This window comes from Lutra lutra, chromosome 1 (genome assembly GCF_902655055.1).
Source record: "Lutra lutra chromosome 1, mLutLut1.2, whole genome shotgun sequence".
NCBI lineage: Eukaryota > Metazoa > Chordata > Mammalia > Carnivora > Mustelidae > Lutra > Lutra lutra.
Genome location: NC_062278.1, coordinates 35,943,959 through 35,968,524, shown reverse-complemented (window position 1 = coordinate 35,968,524; position 24,566 = coordinate 35,943,959).

Below are 24,566 nucleotides of genomic sequence, written 5' to 3'. Positions count from 1 at the left end.
CATAGAAATCATCCTTATCCTCTAATAGTTATTTGGTTTTGTTTCTTTGTTTTTCCCCTGGCATGTGAACCAACCCATTTCAAATCAGACTGCCAAGCAAATTCTCATTGTTTTGAAATAACTCTACTTTCTGTAAATATTTTCATGTTTCTGCCTGGTGAGGACTGAATGATTAAATTGTAAGCATGATTTGGAAGTTAGAGATCCGTGTTGCTCTGGAGTCATTTGCTAACATTTCAGGGAAGAGACATTTTCTATCCTCAGAGAGGATTTGTTTACATTCCAGAGCAAATCTCTCTTTCAATCTCTCTCTCTCTCTCTCTCTCTCTCTCTCTCTCTCTGGAAGAGTAGATGTGCCAGCCACCCTGTATATGCTCTGAGTCTCCTTATGTTATGATTCCTCTCCAGTGGTACAACTCCCATTTGCACATAGAGGTGACATCTAGGTCTCATTGTCCGGCCCCTTGGGAAATTGGATCATGGGGATCCAGTGCTATAAGATTAGTCTGTGAGCAAACACAAAGTCTGTTCTCTGATGCAGAGGTCTGGGGCTCTTCTACATGTACGTGTACAAGTGTGATTATGTGTGTGTTTGAGAGAGAGATAAAAAGAAAGAGGGAGAGAGAGAGACAGAGAAAAGGTGACAGGCTAACTGGTTAGCTTGAAAATAGGATAACATCTCAAACCCTTCACAGCTTTGCACTTAATACTCTTACTCTAATATTTATAGCCATCTCTTTCAGTCAGTTTTCCAGGCAAACCTAGCTAAGTACTTATTTTGATTCTATCTGTTATAAACCTGAAACCATTTAATCTGTTATATTCACTCCCTTAATCCTCAAACTACTTTTCGCTTTCCTATAATTTCAACCCATGCTGTGTCCAAGTGTACCAGCCCCTACATGTTGAATGTTCTCCCTATATCTACCCTCTATAAAAAAGATGAACACAGTTCAAAATGGTGGCTGCCATTTTAAGGGATAAACATATCACCTTGGGTGTTGCATGAGAAAAGAGAAGTAGATATGATTTCCTTCTAAAGGAGATGAGGGGGATAAGAGTTGATTACATGCATCACAATTTAAGCATAATTTTAAATACTGGCTATTTCTCCCATATTTCAGTTCCCCTTTTGATGGTAATCCTGAAACAGCTTGGATACCAAGGCACAGGGGCTGAATAAATGGTAAAATCAGCTCATTGTGCACAGACTTCAGGACACTCAGTTCTAATCTACTCACGGATTAGTTTACATTGTTTTATATTCTGAGCATTAGTCAGATTGAGAATCTTCAGCAGGGCGCCTGCTATTTTGCTTCTACTTGTGAAATCTACAGCATGAGAATCAACCACTTCTATTTTGCTCTTGTTTCTACATTCCCCCAATAATGTGGCTCCTGCTGCATGGCAAGTACGGTAAATCCAGTCAGAGGACGGGCTCATCAATGGCCACTTCAATAAGCAGTTACTTTGGCTATTGCTTTGCCACTTATTAATAAGGTAGAATTCTAACACCATATACTCTGATGCCAAACATTCTTCACAGGGATTATCTTTTGAAAGCAAAGGGAATACTAATAATATTTCTTAAATTACTTCACTGTTGACCTTGAAACACCTTATGTTGCAAGCATTGGTGAATCACACAAGTTGTCATTTGGCCCCGTTTTGCTACTTTGCTGCCAGCTCACAATGGCTGTTTCCATCAGCAACTTCGCAGCTCTGTTTCTTTGTTTATCAAAGGAGGTGTTTGGAGATGATGAGGCTGTGCCATAGTCTAACTTAATACGACCATGCTTTTAGGTTCTTTTTAGTTTTCTCTTTAAGAAAAAAACATGTATTGGGGCGCCTGGGTGGCTCAGTGGGTTAAGCCGCTGCCTTCGGCTCAGGTCATGATCCCAGGTCCTGGGTTCAAGCCCCACATTGGGCTTTCTGCTCAGCAGGGAGCCTGCTTCCTCCTCTCTCTCTGCCTGCCTCTCTGCCTACTTGTGATTTCTCTCTGTCAAATAAATAAATAAAATCTTTAAAAAAAAAACAAAAACAAACAAAAAAAAACCATGTATCTATACTACCCAAGATTATATACTTGCAGATTTGGGGGTTTTGTGTATTATTCTTGTTGTTTTTACTCTGAGATTACTCCTGAGAATTATATTAATCAACTTGTGAAGAATCATGCTATTTTCTCTAGAAGATCTACAGGGTCCTAGTTGGTTACTGATGTTTTATGCTATCTTTTTTTTTTTTTTTAAATCATGTCATGGATTGTTAATGAGTTTCTTATTTGTCACTCTAAGAACTCAATAATAAGGAGAAAAAACAGATCTAGGAACATTAAACACAATTCCTTCAGTGAATAAACTCATAACACTCCTCCAACTTGGTCTATATCTTAATTCTTCATTTTTAATTCAGTGTTCTCCAGGCGATATCTTTCCCACAATTGCAGAGATGATCAACTTATCGACATTGTTCTGTTATCTGTGGAGCAAAATACTGCTTTCTATACTTCTCATTTAGAGAGATCAGAAGCTGACGTGCAGCAAATGCCTGACATGTGATCTTTCCTACTCCATTTACATATACCCATCTGTGTCTCTTAAGCCACATAAGTATTAATGCAGATTTTCCAGATGCTTACAGTGGATGAAAGGTTAGTGAAGCAGCAAAGCAGAAGGCATTGTAAGCTGATTCCTCTCTAGGCAGCAGCCTCAGGATACTTCTGCTTTGGGACTTTCATAGAGGGGGAAAAATACCAAAAGAAAAAGAATTTAGAGAAATAAGGAAGAAAAATATAAATAATTCTACCTGTCTGTGGTCAGCATGGATTCTATACATATAACGTCATTCTTTTTGTTTGTTTATATTTTCTTATTTAAATTAAAAAAAATCTTCTATAATTCCTAGGTATTTATTGTGTAATTGTATAGTCCAGAAATATTCCACTCCCACTCTTTCCCCTATGCTGTTAAGCGAACACAATTGGTCTGATATGTCTCTTGTGCCTATGGCTTTCCAATCCAATGTGGCAGGTCAAGCCTGTAATGCCTCCTTCCCTCTACGCACAGCACAGAGTTCAGGCGAGGACCAATTGAGAGCTCCAAAAAATAGTTCATGTTGTTCTAGAAAACAAAATGATTTTTAAAATATTATTATGTCATAAGAATACAGTTCTGTATTTAACTTCTTTTAAAGCATTTCCATGACTCTCAAAAAAAAAAAAAAAAGAAAGAGAGACTGGATTTCTTCAAAATCACTGCTGGTTAAAGCGAAGGATGCTTAAAGTAGCTGCCATTATCCTTGCACTAGGAGACAGACTAACCCTATGTTCACTTGGATTAGGTTACTGGGTAGATTAGCAAAGAAGATAAAGTTCAAGCACCAAACTGTGTTTTTTTGCAAAGAATAAACAAGTAAGTTATTCTTTTTATTTTTTAGAAGTTCAAATGGGCCTGAAAATGAGTTTTTAGGCAATACAAACTGAATATCAAGTTTACAGTTTAGTTACAAAGACACAGTTTATGATCTCTGGCAAAATACATACAAATAACTAATATATAAATATCAGTGAATGCAAACCTGTTTGGTAACAATTCAAATGAGCTTAATGTACTTTTTGATAAAGATGTGATAGTGAAGATATGTTTTCAGCAATTGTCATAGAAAAATGTATACAGTTTAATATTTTACCATTCAGTCCTTTAATTATATAATTTTAAGTGGTATCTATAGCTTTAAAATAATAATGGTTTGTGAATTTCATTTTTAAAAGCATATTTATGTTATATTTTGCTATTTAGTTGCTATTCTGTTCTCTGTATATATATATATATCAATATAACTATGTTAGGGAAAATATCTCTTTCTAGTTAGATTCTCTAAATGTCACACTGAACATGGCATATTGCTTACCTAACTTTCATTTAGACATTTAAATGAAATTGTTAGTATCAATTAGTATCTATGCAAAATGGCAAAAATAGCTTGTGAATATCAAATATCAAAAATCAAAATCTGAATATGTGAATATTCAAAACCTGAATTGTGAATATCAAATATCAAAACCTCAAATATCGTTTTTTTTTTAAGATTTATTTATTTATTTGTTTGTTTGTTTGTTTATTTGAGAGAGAGCATGAGAGAGAGAGAGAGAGACAGTATAAGCAGGCAGAGGGAAGAGAGAAGCAGACACCCTCTGAGCAGAGAGCCTGTCAAGGGGCTCAATCTCAGGACCCCGAGATCATGGCCTGAGCTGAACGCAGATACTTAACTCTCTGAGCCACCCAGGCACCCCTCAAATGTCATTGCTAATTAATAGTAAATTATATAAGCAAACTAGAAAAATTACCTGCCAGGAAATTTAAGAAAGTTGGATTGCTTATACTTACTTTAAAAGTGAATGTTAAATTTTAAACTGTGGAGTTTTTGCCTGTACTTATAAAAAAATAAAAGACCAGGGACACGACAGACACTGAGATGGGATTAAAGAATGTTCTATGCTGTGATTCAGTCTTCGTATCTGTAAAATTTAGACTATATTACTTGAACACTAAAATTCCTTTAAGATGTAGATATTTAAGAATCTCTATACTTAGGATATATCTTGATTAGACTTCATTGAATCATCACTATAAAACAAAGAATATTCTCCTAATCAGATACAACAAATGTTACATCATTTTCATTATAAATTAGTGCTCAAGATGAACAAGTTATGTAAGGACATTTCTCTAGGATTATGCCATGGGTGCAAGTTACCAAAAGAAGCAGTAAAGTGTAAGAGATAGACTAAAGTCTCACCAACTGGATGCTCACATTCTCAGTTTTCAATCCCAGCTCTGAGCTTCTGGGCTGAGTTATAAAAGGATTAAACTAGAGTTCAGAAGTAAAATGCTAAACACGGAGTCAACACTTAGGGTTTAAAACAAACAAACAAACAAACAAACAAAAAAAGGAAGGAAGGAAGGAATAAAAGAAAAGTTTTATTTCCCCCTTTTTCTGTTTCTCTGCCTCTGCACATTGTTTCCTAGTTTTCACCATAAGATTATTTTCTATGACCACCTATAATTACAGCTCTTGATGTAATGTTTCTTATTTTTCTCTCCTTGTCAGCATCTGCTTTAAGGAATGAATCAGTTGAAAGAACAATTATTGACCTTATGATAACAACCTCAGTCTGGCCACTGTGTCCACATTTTTAAACCTGTCGATATTCTCAAGATCTGGAATTTATTAACAAAGTATTAGACAGTTAATACTGAATAGACTTGGAATGAGAGAGAAAGAGAGGATGAATTAACCCACAGATTGACATCTTCATGGATTGCAACCTAATCATTTCTTAAGGATATTTCTCAAAACAAAATCAACACTATGATGTGTCATATTATTATTCTAAAATTTTCATCTAACATTAGTCCAATTTATTTTCTTATATTTTGAAAGCATATTTATCATAAACTAGTGCTAGAATTTTAGTGTTGTAATTTTATTATAAATATCATTTTGCCATAATTTAATTAACAAATATTTATGCTTTGTGGAAGACAAGCTCTTTATAATTGTTTCCCTTTTTTGGACTACATCAAATAATAGTGCCACAAATATTTTTCAAATAGTTTCTGATTATGCCCTTTATATGTAGTGGTAGGAAAAAAAAATCAAGTGGAAGGGCATGGACATTTCTAAATCTCTCTACAAATATAGACAAATGGCTATCTATAACTTATATACTAGTATAAAGTCACCTACAGATTAGTACAGGTAGTTTTATCATTTTCTCCTGTGAGTGGATATTATGTTGCCATTTCTTAATTCAGGTGGGGCATAAATTTTAAGTAACTCTACAAAACTTTTGCATTTCTTATGTAATTTGTTAAGTGTTTTTGTCCTCATTTCCATCACAGAATTTTCTCTGCCTTATTGATATATATAAGATTATTTTATTAGAGTTTATATACTTTTATTTATGTATGTTTCAAATATCTATTTCTAATTTGTCATTAGTGCATTAGATTAATTTTAATGTTTAATATTTAATATTAAGACAAGTGAAATACATATTTAGGCAAATACTTTTCAAGCCTTTATGTATCTTTCTTTTGTGTTTTTGCCTCATATTGATATTTCAATCTGAAACTCTGCAAAACAAATAACCCAAGTTACTATAGCAAATTAAATTTGTCTTGGTCACCACAAATTTAGCCATCATATCTTCAATATTAAAATTCAAAGATAAGATAAAAATTTATTTCATTTCAACTTTGAAATTTTTTGCTTCTTAAGTTTATTAACAAAAATGTTTTTTTTTAAGTACCAAGGTCAGCTTTAGATAATATAGAGGTAACTTGTTACACTCTTCTTCACTTTCCCTCCTCAGTGTCTTTCTTGACATCTCCTAAACTGATACCGACTACTCATTTTTTCAGAATTCATTATTTTATTTTAAGATTTTATTTGCCTATTTGTCAGAGAGAGAGACAGAGTACAAGTTGGGGGAGCCAGACTCCCTGCTCGAAGCCTGAACTGGGACTCAATCCCAGGACTCTGGGATCATGAACAGAACCAAAGGTAGAGGGTTAACCAACTGAGCCACACAGGTGCCCCAAGAATTTCTTATTTTAGAAAAGTTTTGGGTTCTCAGCAAAATTGAGAGAAAGGTAAAGAGATTTCCCATGCACCCTGGCTCTAGGACATGCCTACCTCTCTTTTACCATCATCCCTACCAGGTGGTATGATTATTACAATTGATGAAACGTACATTGACAAATCATAATCATCCAGAGTCCATAGTTTATATAAGAGTTCACTTTTAGTATTGTACATTCTATGGGTTTATACAAATGTATAATGGTGTGTATCCATTATTATGATATACAGAGTATGTTCCCTGCTCTAAAAATCTTGTGTTCTATTTATCCATCCCTCCTCTGCCTATCCCCAAATTCTTGTCAACTTTTATCTTTTTATTATCTTATAGAATATTGCCCAGACTATCATACAGTTGGACGCAGATACTGTGTAGCCTTTTCAGATCGTCTTCTTTCACTTTCTAGTGTGCATTTCTGTAGTTTGAAAGTTACATGCCTAGATGTAGGATTTATGTCTCTTTCTTTTTTCCTTCTTTCTTTCTTTTTGTCTTTCTTTCTTTCTTTTTTTTTTATAGTTTTTTCGATATTATCCTGGTTAGTGTTCTCTGAGCTTCTTTGATCTGTAGATTGGTATCTGATATAATACGGCAAAATTTTCAGTCACAATTGCTTCTAATATTTTTTCTGTGCTTTCTTTTTATTTCCCTTCTATTATTCCCATTATGTGTGGTACACCTTTTATAATTGTCCCTTAGATGCTCGCTCACTCTCTCTCTCTCTCTTTTTTTTTTTTGTTTTGCTATTTTGTTTTGGTTTTTCTCTTTATTACATTTTTTTAATTTTTTAAAAGATTTTATTTATTATTTATTTGACAGACAGAGATCACAAGCAGGCAGAGAGGCAGGCAGAGAGAGAGAGAGGAGGAAGCAGGCTCCCCGCCAAGCAGAGAACCCAATGCGGGGCTCGATTCCAGGACCCTGGGATCATGACCAGAGCTGAAGGCAGAGGCCCCAACCCACTGAACCACCCAGGTGCCCCTCTCTTCATTACTTTTAAGTTTGGGAGGTTTCTTTCCATATATCCTCAAGCTCAAAGATTCTTTCCTCAGCCATATCTAGTCCACTAATAAACCCATCAAAACCATACTTCATTTCTGCCATAGTGTTTTGATCACTACCATTTATTTTTATTTTTTCTTAGAATTTCTAAATCTCTGCTTACATATTCCATGATCGTATATGCTTTCTACTTTTCCCCCCCAATTAGATCACTTAAGATATTAACCATAGTTGTTTTAAACACCCAGTCTGTATTTCCAACATTTTTGAGGTGTTTAATTCTGATTCTAGCTCTGTCTCTTCAAACTGTGTTATCATTTGGCATGCTCTCTGATTTTTTTTTTTTCTTGATAGCTAGACAAGGTGTACTGAGTAAAAGGAACTGCTGTGAATAGTCTTTTGTAAGGTGGTAGTGACATGTGGGACAAGTGGAAATGTTTTATAGTCCTATGATTAACTCTCAGTATTTTAGTGAGCTTATGAATTCACTGAACTATGAACTTCACAAATGTTTCTCAGTTGTTTCTGTTTTGTTTTGTTTCGGTTTAGTTTCCCCCCCACTTATATGGGACAGGATGACTACAATGGGTTAGAGTTGGGTATTTCTCTTTCCCTCTGTCAGTTAGGCTGTGAAAATACCCCAGCAAATTAGGCTTTGGTTAACTAATTTCCTCTGAGGGCAGGTTTTGTTAGGATGATCAGAGTGTTCTTTCATACTTCAAACTTGTGTTTATTTATTTTTGTTTTGTTTTGGAATTTTTTCCAATATTTATTGTGAGAACCTGGTTGAGCTCCTAGACATAAAACACACAAAAGTGTGAAGGCAGCCCTATGATCTGATCCCCCTAGAGTTCTTAACTCTCAGATTTGCCTGCACTGAGCCTCCATCAGTTTGTCTATTACAGTTCAGGTTTTCCCCCGACACTGGTTCCCCTAGTGACTTCTGCTTATGAGCCTCTGTTCAAGTTTAGCCTTGACTCCCTATAGTCACCTGTCTGTCTCTCCAGTCTCAAGGGCAGCAGATTGTCTTGTATCCTCACCCTTCTTATGGATTCAAAAATAGTTGTTTACTTTTCTGTCTGTTCAGCTTTTTATTCGTTTGGAAGGAGTAGTGACTTCCAAGCCACTTTTATATGGAACTGAGAACTAGAAGTCTATATTGTCCCTTTGTGAGCACAGTGTCAGTCAAAATCCTCATGTCCTGGGACAAATGGGATATGGAGTGTATAGTTAGCTTACATCTTGGGGCTTTTGACTAATACATGTCTTTGCAAAATCATCTGAAACCACTTTCTATCTATGGAATTGAATGTTCAGGTATTTACAAATAAATACATACCATTTTTTCTTTAATTATAGAAATAAAATACATATATTGATTTGGGGAAAATATATACTTAACAATGCAAAAATAATATCCATATAGCTGTACACTTAGACAATTTCTTCTCAAAACCAAGAGTAGTCACATAATCACTTAGAGATTTTTTTTCCTTTTATTCTTTTTTCCTTCCCGAAATCCATCTTTCTATTTGAAAAAAAAAATAATTTGTATTTATTTTTGCACATGATATTTTTAGAGATTTTGTTCATTTATATCCAAGTGGTCAAAAAAATGTACCCTGGCACCATTTATTCAAAAGTTGTTTGTCATGAGTGGTTTAATTCTAAATCTTATCACATAGTATGAGCTATATCTAATATCCCTTTTCGGAGATTTTTATTTGTGAAACTTATCCTTTTATAAAAAATTAATTTCAGATATGCAACATGGTGATTTGACAAGTCTGTATGTTATGCTATGCTTATCACAAATGTAGCTACTATGTTCCAATTTATAATGCTATTACAATACCACCAATTTGAAGGCTCCTGAGTGGCTTACCATTAAGTGTCTGCTTTAGGCCCAGGCCATGATCCCAGGGTCCTGAGTTTGAGCGCTACATTGGGCTCCCTCTCAGTGGGGAATCTGCTTCTCCCTTTCCCACTCCCCCTACTTGTGCTCCCTCTCTCACTATCTCTCTGTCAAATAAATAAATAAAATCTTTTTTTTTAAAGTACCATTGATTTTATTCTTTATGCTATACTTTTTATCCCCATGACTTATTTATTCCACAACTTAAAGCTTACAACTCGCACTCTCCCTTCACCCCTTTTTGCCCCATCCCCTTCATCCTTTTCTTTTTCTTTTTTTAAAAATTTTAATTAAAGTATAGTTAACACGGAGTGTTGTACTAGTTTCAGGCATACAATATAATGATTAAAATATTATCTATAAGGCGCCTGGGTGGCTCAGTGGGTTAAGCCGCTGCCTTCGGCCCAGGTCATGATCTCAAGGTCCTGGGATCGAGTCCCATGTCGGGCTCTCTGCTCAGCAGGGAGCCTGCTTCCTCCTCTCTCTCTGCCTGCCTCTCTGCCTGCTTGTGATCTCTGTCTGTCAAATAAATAAATAAATAATTAAAAAAATATTATCTATACATCAACCAATGGTCATCACAAGTGCACTTGCTAATCAACATCACCTGTATCACTCACCTCATCCTTTTCCTTTTTTTTTTTTAAAGATTTTATTTATTTATTCAACAGAGAGAGATCACAAGTAGGAAGAGCAGCAGGCAGAGATAGCAGGGGAAGCAGGCTCCCCACTAAGCAAAGAGCCAGATGTGGGGCTCGATCCCAGGACCCTGAGATCATGACCTGAGCTGAAGGCGGAGGCTTAACCCACTGAGACACCCAGGTGCCCCGACCTCATCCTTTTCTTATAGAAGTTCATAAATCATCTTTAAATGAGTTATATCATATATCTATTATATAGAACAAGTGTCTCATGTCTTCAATTTTTTTAGCTGTTTCTCCATATTAACTTCAGATTACTATTTCTTATTTAAATATATTGCTATATTTTTCAAAGTATTCATTTATTTTGTTGAAGGATTTTTATGTTCTCAGTTTGTTGAATTCTGGTTAGAAATTTATCCACACAATTCTGGTTGGTAAAATAATTGGCAAATTTTCACTTTATTGTGTTCATTACAAGGGTTTCTAAATATTGCATTGATTCTTGAATGTTGATTAATTGTTAGGTTTTACATTATAAAATTTAGTGTGCTTTACTATTAGTTTTGCCCAAGATTCAAGAATTGTATTAAAATTATATTCTATGCTATTTCTCTTTCCTTCATTCTTTAAAATTATTTTTTATTAGCCTGGTAGTTTTATTCAGTATTAAGCCTTTATAAAATATTTCTTTAGAATTATGTCTATTTCACTATATTAAAATATTTTTGTGCTCTGCAACAATTTTTGTTTTAAATTCCTCTAGTATTACTATTTCATCTTTAACTTTATGCCTGTATGCATTCATTTTACTTTTGACTTTTAAAAACTTTCTGTGCCCCTTCGGTTTAGATCTATCTTTATTTTTTTTATTTTTTATAAACATATAATATATTTTTATCCCCAGGGGTACAGGTCTGTGAATCGCCAGGTTTACACACTTCACAGCACTCACCATAGCACATACCCTCCCCAATGTCCATAATCCCACCCCCCTCCCAACCCCCCCCATCAACCCTCAGTTTGTTTTGTGAGATTAAGAGTCACTTATGGTTTGTCTCCCTCCCAATCCCATCTTGTTTCATTTACTCTTCTCCTACCCCCTTAACCCCCCATGTTGCATCTCCTCTCCCTCATATCAGGGAGATCATATGATAGTTGTCTTTCTCCGATTGACTTATTTCACTAAGCATGATACCCTCTAGTTCCATCCACGTCATCACAAATGGCAAGATTTCATTTCTTTTGATGGCTGCATAGTATTCCATTGTGTATATATACCACATCTTCTTTATCCATTCGTCTGTTGATGGACATCTAGGTTCTTTCCATAGTTTGGCTATTATAGACATTGCTGCTATAAACATTCAGGTGCACGTGCCCCTTCGGATCACTACGTTTGTATCTTTGGGGTAAATACCCAGCAGTGCAATTGCTGGGTCATAGGGTAGTTCTATTTTCAACATTTTGAGGAACCTCCATGCTGTTTTCCAGAGTGGTTGCACCAGCTTGCATTCCCACCAACAGTGTAGGAGGGTTCCCCTTTCTCCACATCCTCGCCAGCATCTGTCCTTTCCTGACTTGTTAATTTTAGCCATTCTGACTGGTGTGAGGTGATATCTCATTGTGGTTTTGATTTGTATTTCCCTGATGCCGAGTGATATGGAGCACTTTTTCATGTGTCTGTTGGCCATCTGGATGTCTTCTTTGCAGAAATGTCTGTTCATGTCTTCTGCCCATTTCTTGATTGGATTATTTGTTCTTTGGGTGTTGAGTTTGCTAAGTTCTTTATAGATTTTGGACACTAGCCCTTTATCTGATATGTCATTTGCAAATATCTTCTCCCATCCTGTCAGTTGTCTTTTGGTTTTGTTGACTGTTTCCTTTGCTGTGCAAAAGCTTTTGATCTTGATAAAATCCCAATACTTGGGGCACCTGGGTGGCTCAGTGGGTTAAAGCCTCTGCCTTCGGCTCAGGTCATGATCTCAGGGTCCTGGGATCGAGCCCTGCATCGGGCTCTCTGCTCAGCCGTGAGCCTGCTTCCTACTCTCTCTCTGCCTGCCTCTCTGCCTACTTGTGATCTCTGTCTGTCAAGTAAATAAATAAAATCACCTTTAAAAAAAAAAAATCCCAATAGTTCATTTTTGCCCTTGCTTTCCTTGCCTTTGGCGATGTTCCTAGGAAGATGTTGCTGCGGCTGAGGTCGAAGAGGTTGCAGCCTGTGTTCTCCTCAAGGATTTTGATGGATTCCTTTCTCATATTGAGGTCCTTCATCCATTTTGAGTCTATTTTCGTGTGTGGTATAAGGAAATGATCCAATTTCATTTTTCTGCATGTTAGATCTATCTTTTGATAGCATCATATTTTCCTGTTTTGTTTTGATTTTCTTGGTCAATAAATAGTAGGACATCGAAAAATGGGTTTTCAGGAATTCTGGAAAGCCACAGGCATAGATATTTTTGAAAAACAACTAGTCATGGATTCTATTTCTTCCTGTGGGAAGATAATGTGAACTTATTATGTCTGAATTTCTTTCAGGGAATAGGACATAACAATATTTATAAGCAACCCCTTAAAGGGAAGCACTTAGGTGTTTAGTATAAATTCTTCCAGAATCATAATTTAAGTACCAAGAGGTATGATAAAAATGAAGATTTCTAGGAGTGTGAGAACTTCAGGTCATTGGTCACACTTAGGGACTATAAACCAAAGGAAACCACCCAGATTATGTTACATCTACTCTTACCGTTTGTGAGCAAACTGTTTCTCAACTGATACTATATTATTATATTACATCATTTTTTAATTGGAAACTATATGAACACACAGTGGTTGGATATAAATGATTTCTTCCTGCCAATCAGGAAACTGCAGAAATTTTGAATTATTTGCATTTACTCAGATTACTTATATGGTTTGGTTTTATTTTATCATGTTATCCTTTCTTGATATTTCATGGACTGTATAGATATTTTTATTTGGCCTTGTCTTCTTCTTCTCCTTTTCCTCCTCCTCCCACTCCCCTTCCCATCCCCTTCCTTCACCTTCATGTCTTCTGCTTCTACAAATCCAGCAGACACTATACCATTTTAATTTTAATAGTAGTCATGTGTAATTATTTGTATTAAAATTATGAATCAATAATAGTATTGGGTCCCATAAGGGCATTACATTACTAAGAAGTGGTAAAATTAGAGACTCCAGTAAGGCAAGAATGCTTATTTTAACTTCCACTATAACAACTAAAATAAATAAACAACAGCAAAAATAAATAACCTGATTCAAAAATGGACAAAGGACTTGCATAGACATTTCTCCAAAAAGATACATAAATAAATGGCCATTGAGCACATGGAAAGAAGGTCAACCTAACTTATCATTAGAAAAATGTAAATCAAACCATAATGACATATCACTTCATACTCATTATGATGGCTATTCTCAAAAACAAAACAAAACAAAACAAACAAAATCCAGGAAACAACAGGTATTGTTGGAGATGTGGAGAAATTGGAACCCTATACGTACTGCAGGTAGGAATAGATAATGGTGCAGCTGCTGTAGAAAATGGTACGGTGGTTCCAAAAAAATAAACATAGAATTATCACATAACCCAACAATTCCATTTCTAGATATGTACTCAAAAAAACGGAAAGCAGAGAATCAAAGAGATATCTGTGCATCATTGTTCATTGCTGCATTATTCACAATAGCTCAAGGGTAGAAGCAATCCGGGTGTCTGTCTCTGGCAAATGTGTATGTGAAATATAGTATATGTACATACAGCAGAACATTATTCAGACTTGGAAAGAAAAAATTCTAATATATGCAATAATATAGATGAACCTATTATGTTATCTGATTACACTTATATGATACACTTATATTTGATTTTAGAGAGACAAGGCTGAGTGAAGGTGGACAGGGAGGAGGGAAGAATGAGCGTTATTATTTCATGGATAGAGTTTCAGTTTGGGAAGATGAAAAAGTAAAGATGGATGGTGGTGATAGTTGTACAAAAATGTGAATGTATTTAATGCCACAAAACTGTACACTCAAAAATAGGTTAAAAGATGCATTTTATGTTATGTATATGTTTTCATTATATTATGTATATGTATATGTTTTCACAATAATATATATATAACATATAAAAATATATATAATATAACATATTATATAACATATATTACGTATGTTATATATTTAAGTATATATATATATATCACATGATATTTAGGTAGAATTAAATATATGATCATAGGCTTTAGTCAAATTTCTGGTTTCTGACCAAAAACCTGTTTATTCTGACTTATGGACAGAAGAAGGAATTCTTGGTACTTCCTTATTCTCTTGAGAAAATATGGTGGAAAAATCAATATTTAAGTAGTCTTTAATCAATTCCTTATTGAAAAAAAAATCATGGCTAAAATGTGTCAACCACATAATGCATGATTTCTGTGGCTTTTCCTGACCCAACCAATTTCTTTTCCTAACTTTGCAACAATGGATGCTTGTGCTCTTGTTTTTTCCTGCTGCTAAAAGGTATGTGGCATTTATGATAATTATAGTGGTAAAATGAATATTTAAAAGTAAAAATGGAGAGCATTGGGGGTCAAAATGCTCTTAGCCACCTTAAAAAGTAGTTTTCAGTTTTTCTATTGGTAAAGACTATATCAGAAGTAAATGTGAATAAGATTTTATTGTCCCCCTTAGTGTCCTTCCAGCCATAGTTCTTGCTCTTCATCAAGGCTAAAGGGTGAATCCTTATCAGCTACAATGGACTTATAAGATAATAGCTTGATTTAGGGTAAAGTTACTGTATTTTTCTGACACATTGTATTTCACAGTGGGAAGTTGTAAAGAGCTGAGCTATGAAGTTTATATAAATTTATTTCTTTCCTGATGCATTTTATCTGAATAGATCCTTATTTTAAAATTAAACTAGAATGAACTACCTGCTTGACGTGATTTTTAAAATAACAAAAAATCAACAGTATTTTGCTATAATAACTTATTCTTAGAACTTTTGATATTTACCAATTATTTACCTTTAATCTTATTTTCAGAATTCATGTTATGTGTCAGTCTATTGGGAGGGATTGTTGAAAGTGAGTAAATTCCTGGGCTTAGAAAAAGATGAACACTTTGTATCTGTATATAGAGGTACTGCATTTATGGCATAATCTTCCAACTTTACTATTGACCCTTGAAAAAAACTCTGACAGAGCTAAGATTTTCTGTAGGGACATCCTCACATTTGGAATTTTTAAGCCATATTTAAAGATTAATGATTTTCTAAAAACAAAATAAGGTTCTATATACCCAAATAATTAGGGTGGGACTGCCACATACATCATTTATCCATTAAAATACGCCTTCCCCACATCACTCCTCTTGTCACCAGTATGACCCTGTATGTGGGATATGATCTGATCCTTCTCTCTATTCATATATGCTTACTTTGCCTTTTTTTCCTTTTGAACAGGCATTGTAACACACTAATCCATGGCTAAACTGCAAAATGTAACAATAGATTATTTACTATCCTTTAGTGGGTCACATTTTAATCAATCCTGTAGCAGGATGTTTGTCTGTTTATTTTCCTGGATTTGCAATGCGTTCATCCAGAGGAGTTAATCATCTGATAGAAAGTTAAGGCAAGACCCCTTGTCCTGTGGAACTGGGAGAATGGGCATCCCTTGATTCATAGCACATGGGGAGATGCCACAGTCTAGCTTCCCACTCTGAAGCTGCCTTTTGAAGAGGAGAAGCATTAATATTCTCCTGGAACAATAATTATCACCTTCTGCCAATACAAATACAAATGTGCCGTCCTGCTATTCTGAGTCTGTAACAATACCTCGGACACTTGTAAGACAGCTCACCTTCCCACACGGAGGAATGAATCAGATTCACTGTATAGAGGTGATTATCCTTTTCTATATTTTGCTCTACTATCATTTAAGTCTAAGGTTATCACATATCCTCCCTGTCATTTTTATGTAGGAAATCCTCAGCGATAAGGTGACAAAGTTTGACAACACATTTACCTCCGTGGTTACTATCATTCATTCTACTGAATGCTCTGTCTTTATTGTGGAGATATATAGGTAATTGCCTCCTTCTGGAAGATTTTGCAAGATAATCTTGCAGATATTGGACAAAAAATTACAAATGAGATTCCCTCGTCCCAACCACCTGCTCTCTCAATGTTACTTCAGAATCATTCCTTATATAAATATGACACTTTTTTAATATTTTACAGAATGCAAACTGGTAGATGAGATCTTCACAAAAATTGGAAGCAGCATATTTGAAACAGTTGTAGTTGTAGATTTAAAAAAATATACATAAAATAATCATTAGGTTGAAAAAGAACAGAAAATATTCATTTATCCTTATCATTTCTGAATAAATTTACTTTATTAACAAACTTATAAGTTTTTAATAAAGCAGTAATTTTGAAAACTTCCTTAGCTTCTCTTAGTGTTAAAGCATTTAGCAACATAATAGTTGAATGAAATGTAGTTACTCTAAATAGCACATCATTTCAAATATGTCTATTTATTTGTTATCTAAATAGACTTCTTCAAGTAGCTTCAAGGTAAATGTTAGAACATATGTATTTCTATCCTTAGCTCTTTATTATATTTCACACATTGTATTTTACCTACTATAAAACAATCATAACATATATGCTAGCTCTTGGAATCTCAGAGTTGCATTTTAAACTCAGACTAATATTTCTATCCTTTGTGATCAAAATAATTAGATGGACCAGTTCTTTGTCTGAATTTTTTGATGATTTAGGGTAACTGAATGTTAAAATAATTAAGTCAGTTGTGTTAAAAGCTAAATCCCACTATTAATGTAACTGGTAAATAAACTGAGAAAAAACTTCTCACTTGTTGAGAGAAACTGAGTTCATAAGGTTTGTTTTGGGGATTAGGTCTCAAAAAGTTCTTTCCATGCTGAGAAAGAAAGACAACATGTTTCTACCATATATATATATATATATATATATATATATATATATATATATATATAATATTGGTGGGAGTATGTGTGTTCTATTATATTTTTTAGTTCGGTTTCATGAATGGAACGTTATTATAAAGTTATAATAAACTTCTCTTAGCTTTCTCACTCAAATGACATCCCCTTGAGACTTGTCTGCCACCTGATAAAATTGGCCCTAATGTCCATATTTATAAAATAAACACAACCATTTGTTTCTTCCCACCCCACACCTATCACCCAAACAGAACTGATAGGGTAGGGACCAAAATCAATATAAGCCAATCAGATTGTCTTTCCAAGTAAATCAGAATTAGAATCCTGCTACTTAATGCCAAGTCCCATGACTGAGAGATCAGAAGGTAAAAATAATCTGGGTTAAAATGATATTGAAAAGAGAGTCAAAAGTTAAGCAAAAGTAAATTGAGAACCGTCACTATAAGACCATGTGGAGGAAAAGAAAAAGTAATTGGATCCAGATTCTCTGGCTCCTATTTCCTAAATGTATTTCCATTCCATTTCATTTTCTCTTGTTCTCTCTTATGCAAAAATGTAAGTTTATTTATTGCTTTATAATAATTGAACTCATATTCTTTTTAAATAATGGCACAGATCATAATCATGACAATTTGTGATATATTTTATCACTTTTTGCTTAAATTTCCATTTTTGTTGAGTAACCATTCAGAAGAATTTCTTTCTTTCATATTTTCTCAACCTTCTACCTGACAGTGATTAAATGTCAAAGGTTCCTGACATGTTGCTTGGTATTGAAAATGAAGCCTATGAAGCTGATGGTTATTCCAGTTATTTAAAAGATTTCCACTTGTGAGATTTTCAAATAATCCGGTCAGGTAACTTGTCTTACAAATTTCTGCATTTTTTTCTCACTAGATAGTTCCTGGGTTAAACTTGACATCCAGGTTTAGGGCTGTTTGTCATCCACACAATGCTTTGGGACTTTTGTCACAGAGTCTGGATTTTACAAATCCAAAGTAGTTTGGCTTTCAAGCCTCTTAATTCTGCTATGATTTTCAAAAGGCTATCTGACATTTTATCCTTACCAATACCAGTCTCCTCTTGAAAGCAATGCTTACAGAATTCTGCGGTTACTCCCAGAAGCATTGATGAAGTGTTGGTGTTGTGGAAGGACTCAGGGAATGGAGAATAAATAACATCTCAAGAAGTTATCTTCAAGTATCTTCTAGTGGGTATATATCATTTTAAATTTGTTCAGACCCATAGAATGTACAACATCAAGAGTGAACTATGTAAACTGTGGACTCTGGGTGATAACGGTGTGTCAGTGTAGGTTCATGTGTGAGTCTGGTGGGATATGTTGATAATGGGAGATGCTAAGCATGTGTGGAGGCAAGCGTTACTTATATGTGAGTTTCTCTACTTTCTATTTGATTTTGCTATGAATCAAAACTGCTTTAAAAGTAAAGTATAGTAAAAATTTAATAGACTTAATCTTATCACTAAAATTAAATGCACTCATCATAAAGCACAGACCCTGGCACACAGTATTCATTAAATGTCTGGTGGTAGGCTAGAGCCATAAGCAAATTGATGGATAAATTAAAGTATAAATAAAGATCAGACAAACACAGGCATAGGTTCAAGAAACAGTCAATAATTTTAGTAATGAAATAAAAAAATTAAGTATTTTATTTGTAAAAAGTAAATGGACAGACCACAATAAAAAAGAAAAGAAAAAAAAGATAGGGTGAAGTAGAAGTAAGATGATTCAGTATAGCATCTTTCCTGGTAAAGATGTTTAAATCTGTTTCCCAAGCCAAAAAATAGTAGGTGACATTAATCTGTATACATGTATTCCTCTCAAATAATTTTGTATCATTAAATCTAATTCCCAAGTTGCATGTGTTCAGAGATTTTCATTTTATATTTAACACAAAGTAGAACATTCTGAACACAAACACACACGCAAAAAGTAAATGGACAGAGTAGAAAAAAGAGCTCTCAATAATTTCTAAAAAATTATTTCATTTAAAAATGTGTTATTTGATCCAAAGGGTCTCCAAGTCCCTTTCCAACTTCAACAGTTTGTTATTGAACTATACTTGAGTTTGGGTAAACAGCAGAAAATTGTAAAACAGATGTAAGTCTTACTCTCTTGAATTTTTAATTTTGTAAAATATTTTAATTTTTTAATGCATTCAGTATTACAGAATTAAATTTTACTCGGTGGATATAGAATACATGAAGATGATCATGGAGAGAAATAGTGCTGGCAATGAAGATGAGACAGAGAACTAAGAGTTACATCATTGTTTCCTTTTGACATTCCTTCGTAACTTGCTATAAAAAGAACAAATAAACTATTACCTTCTTTTCATAAAATCACCATTGAGGAAGCCCTTTCCATAATGCATTGCTTCTTCTCTATCATCCCAGCAGCATGATGCATTAGAAGATCCAAAAGCAATTATGTCATGTTGGCAAGAGTGTCAAGACCATTTCACCTTTAAGGAGAGGAGGACAAACATATTGTGAACCTATGGTTGAGCAACCAGGGATCATTGCCACTGGAAATGGCAAAGAAAATGTTGCTAACAGCCAGTATCAAACACTGTGAAGCCTGTGTTGTTTTATATGCATACACTAGTATTGAGTTCAAGTCTTTTTTTTTTTTTTTTAATTTGTTTACTTTTCATATTTAGAGATATGCCTTACAAACTTCTACATGACTGGATAAGAAATACTCTATTTGAAACTTGTAATATACCTCAGGGCTTTTTCTGATTTTCAATCACAAAATATTGTTTTCTTAGAAATTTTTATATTGAGATTAATGCATTCTGAGACTGAATTGACAAACAAAAAATTGACCATTATAGTTCCAAATGGTAACTATTAATTTACCTATTATTGTTCATCAACTGAAGCCAAATTGAAGCATTTGCTCTTCAGTAAAAAAAAAAAAGGCATCCATGTCCTAGTTTGCCATACTATCCCTCAAAATTCAGGGAGGTTTACCTCTTAATTTTATACCTTTACCCCGAATATTCTACCCCATTTTCAACTCTTTTTATTTATCAGTTTTTCTCAGAATATTTTGGTGTATTAAATTCTTTACAAACATATATTTTTAGATCCTAATTTTTTTTAGAGTTTGCCTATTTTTTTTTAAAGATTTTATTTATTTATTTGAGAGAGAGACAGTAAGAGAGAGCATGAGCGAGGAGAAGGTCAGAGAGAGAAGCGGACTCCCCGCGGAGCCGGGAGCCAGATGCGGGACTTGATCCCGGGACTCCAGGATCACGACCTGAGCTGAAGGCAGTCGTCCAACCAACTGAGCCACCCAGGCTTCCCGAGTTTGCCTATTTTCACATAAGTCCTAAATTTATCTTTCTTCTGTCATATTTTTGGCCTTATTCAGTTCAAATATTGAGCTACATACAACATGTCAGTAAGGTAATAGCTTGAGCATCTTCTTTCTTTTCTGTCATTTAAGTTATTATCTTTCTTCCTAAAAAAATTAATTTTACTCTATCCTTAACCTTAAAATCTACTCCTTTATAAAGCAAATCTAAAAATATATGACTTTTTCCTTATCTCCCAATATATAATTTCATTCAGTAATTTAGACAGTTTCAACTCTGCTTGCCATCTGGCTGTCTTTCCTCTGTATTTTGGAATAGTTAAACAAAGTTTGTAGGACGTAGATTGCAGTATAATGAGCAACCATATTCTACAGTTCAGGATAATACAATTCTGTATTCAACTATTTTATAAAGAAATTTAGTTACTGAAAAAACTCTGCCCATACATTAATAGACACAAGAATCTTGTGATTCTAGAATGAATCAGAAGATGATTTTATGAGTGGACATGGTGTTTATCCCCAATCATTAAATAAGAAACTTTTGTCCTTTTATTTTTCTCTTAAGTAGATTATGTTTACCCCACTAACCGTAGCTATAAATATGTATAGAAATAGAATATCTACTTATTTTGTGATAAAGCATTAAATTAGCATATTCTTATAAAAAGAAAAAAAATTACAGTGCTTAGAACTGCTACAATAGTCTCAGACTCCCACTCAGCTCCTCCAATGTGCAAACTAATAAATGATAATATTATTATTATTTTTTTTTTAAGATTTTATCTATGCATTTTACAGAGATCACAAGCAGTCAGAGAGGCAGGCAGAGAGAGAGAGGAGGAAGCAGGCTCCCTGCCGAGCAGAGAGCCTGACGCGGGGCTCTATCCCAGTACCCTGAGATCATGACCTGAGCCAAAGGCAGAGGCTTAACCACTGAGCCACCCAGGTGCCCCGATAATATTATTTTTTAAGTTGGTTCAAGCTACTGCTACAACTTTCAAAGTGTGATATATCATATTTTAGAGGTAAATAGGAATTTTTTTGTTATTACAAATTAAAAGCATTTGTAAAGAATGTCATTCTGTCCCTCTGCAAAGTTTATTGGTTACATTCTTGCTATTATTGAAAAACAATGGTTATACTCTTTTACATTTATTTTGATCTCACTGAGCTACCTGTTTGAACAATAATGCTTTCTTGAATCTCATTATTAGATGATGTGATTGTGATGCTGGATTTCCCTGCTATAATCAACATAAACATTACTGGAATTTATGCATAATTTATATTCCTGTTGTTTTTAAAATGTCATAAAAATAAAAATTTTGCTTACAGTATGGTGTTATATTTAAAAATAAACCAATATCAAGCACTTTTAAAACTTTTATTAAATAATTTAAGAATACTTTTTTCTTCTCTTTACAATCCCTAGATAAGGTGTCTAGATAAACAAAATTATATGAGATATACTATGCTCTGTATTACTGTTCATTAAATTCATGTAAAAATCATGATAGCAAATCCCAGGTAAAAATTAACTAGATATGTCATTTTATTTTTCTCATGTGTCAAGTTAAGCATTTATATATTTAGACATGTGTATGCTCTTGACTTCTGTTTCCCTCCTCTCAGCTGTTTCTTACAGAAAATGCAAAGATGTATAAGTTATAAAATCATGGGTGTCTGTCCATTAAAGTTAACATTTTTTTCCATTGTGAATTTCCTCTATCTTAATGAAGGGCATCAAGCAAACAATCTGAAGTAACTTCATACTTCTAAATTTGTTGTCTAGACATCTAGAAACAATCTCTAGAATTTTTAATAGGAATGTGCTTTGCACCCCTTCAAAAAAAATGGTGGAACATGCTTAACATGGTAGTCATGTTCATTTTCATGCCACAGGTTTACCCTACAAGTATATGGTTTGATTTTAAAGAAAGGACATTAGGAAACTTTCTTCTACTGGTTTGCAGAGTTCCTTCTCTTGCTGAGAGAGGAAGAAGGGGAAGGGAAAGAGACGGAGTGATGAGCACAGCATGAAACTGATGTCAGAAAGGTTAGAACTGTGCAACATCCAGTTATAAGTGCCCACTAGAAAAACCTGTAAATATTCTATGTTATTAACAATGGAGCCACAAGCGTGTATAACCGTATGGGATTTGTATGGGATTTGGGGGTGAGCAGTCTGTCAAAGTGACTAATGAACTCAGTTCACTGAGTGTTCCTTAAGTTTCTAATAACCCCAGGACTGCAGGAGGCCTTCCCACTGTTTTGTCCCTGATGCTGCCTAGCTATATCCCTGTGTCAACCTAGTTTTGAAACAGCTGCCTCTCCACAAGAAATTCAATTACCTCAAGACTTTTGTAGGAACACTGAAGATTTTGGAAACAGTGGGGAAGAATCCCTGGTGTAGCAATCAGCATTATATCATCTGGCTGCCCCTCCAACGCTCTTTCTTAAACCTTTACCTGCCCCATGCCCCAGGTCCTAATTCTTCTCATTGTATTATGCAGAGTTCCGTCTATCTTGCCTGGAATCCTGGCAGTCAGCCACTCTTAGTTCTATATTTCAACCTACAGGCCAAGGAAGTTTATTTAGGCTTAGTCTCGATATTGGCAGGTGCCTCTGTAAGAGAAATTATCAGGGCAGCTCATCAGAAAAATAACTTTAATTCTTTATATAAATAAACATTTGCTTCAAAATATATTTAGAATCTGATCTCTTCTTACATTTTCCACATCTCATTTGTAATATTGTGATTTATAACAAGAAATATGTATTTGGTCTTCCTCCCTGTTCCTGGCACAGAGCTCATAAAACTCTTGGAATTTCCTAAGTGATAAGAGAAATAAGGGCACCTTTGTTGGATTAATGAGGTGACTCAGGAAGTTCCTGGGTAACCTAAAGATGGGGCTGGCTGCCAAAGAGAAACAAATTGATGATTAGAGGGTTGGAACTTTCAGTTTTACCCCCTCCTAAGGTAGGAGAGAGGTTGTGGAGGGCCAGAGGTTTAGTTCAAACATCAACGGCCAACAATTTAATTCATCATGCCTAGGTGATCAAGCCTCCATAATCACCCAAAGGATGAGGTCTGGAGAGCTTCTGAATTGGTTAACACATAGAGATTTGGGGAGAGGGGCATGCTAAGAGAGGGCATAGAAATTCTCCTACCTTGTGTTATACATCTCTTTGATCTGGCTACTCCTGAGTTATATCCTTTCATAATCCTCCAGAAATCTACTAAGTAAAATGTTTCTCTAACTTGCAAGCCACTCTAATAAAGTAATCCAACCCAAGGAGGACATTGTTGGAATCTCTAATCTATAGCCAGATGGTCAGAAGCACAAATAGTAATGTGGACTTGCAATTGATTTCTGAAGTAGGAGTAGAGAATGGGAGCATCTTGCAGGACTGAGTCCTAAATCTATGGGATCTGATGCTATCACCAGGTAGACAGTGTCAAAACTGAGTTGAATTGTAACACTTAACTGATGTCTGAGAACTGTTTGGGGTGGGGGGAAAAATCACACAACAAAATTGGTGTCAGAATCCTAACACTGATCCAAGCTGCCATCTATCTTTCCTGAAAAATGACAAGCATCTTCTGACTGCTTTGCTTGCTTCTACTTTTGCCCCTGAACTACACACAGCAACCTGAGTGTCCCTTATAAAGCAGAAGACAGGTTATGTCCCTGCTGTGTTCAAGATGTCACTTATATTCCATCTCACCTAGAATAAAAGAAACTGTCTTCACTGTTCTCATTCTCTTCACCCTAGCTCATGCCTATGTAGCAACTTCTAGCACCATCAAACATATCAACCCATCAGGGTCTTTGGATTCGCTGTTCCATTGCCTAGAATGCTTTTCTTCAACACGTCTGCATAGGTCACACACTCACTCTTTAACTTGTTTCATGCCTCAGTTCTGTGTCACCTTAACAAAGAGAACTCCAAAAAACAGCAAGCAATTTCTCACCCCTTATCAGCAAACAC